This window comes from Theobroma cacao, chromosome 4 (assembly GCF_000208745.1).
Source record: "Theobroma cacao cultivar B97-61/B2 chromosome 4, Criollo_cocoa_genome_V2, whole genome shotgun sequence".
In the NCBI taxonomy this organism is placed as follows: domain Eukaryota; kingdom Viridiplantae; phylum Streptophyta; class Magnoliopsida; order Malvales; family Malvaceae; genus Theobroma; species Theobroma cacao.
This window is the reverse complement of record NC_030853.1, coordinates 15,291,403-15,291,994: the sequence shown is the minus strand read 5'-3', so window position 1 is coordinate 15,291,994 and position 592 is coordinate 15,291,403.

Here is a 592-nt window from a genome sequence, read left to right as displayed (position 1 = left end):
ATATATATATATATATATATATATATATATATATACATACATCATCATGCATACCACCCCACCACACTCAGCTCAATGCAATATCATCATCATGTGTGCACTCTCTACTTGCACACTCTATCATCATCATGCGTGCACTCCCTACTCGCACACTTCAACATCATCACACAACATTATTCATCAATGCACGACATATATTCATATATATACATACCAACATAATATAGGAGCACATGGATTTATCCTTTTATGCATTTCGCATTTTCACAACATCAAAACATTTTATCAAGGGCTTATTCCTTGGCACACATTTTTAAAGAAAGGTTGGATAAAATCATTCAAATGTTTCATCCAAATACATTTACATTTCTCAAAGCAATTTTGAAATGCAAGTTCACTCACCGGTCCTGTTGATTCTTTTGCTTGACTCTAACCTCAACTAATGCTCCAAATGGACATGTGAGGCCTTGTTGGAACCTATACACACACAACATCACAACCAACCCAAATTGGCATTAATATAATTCCAAAAGCTCTTTCCTAAATCAAGTTCTACTAGTTATTCCTAACTAGCTTCCAATTGCCATTAAGT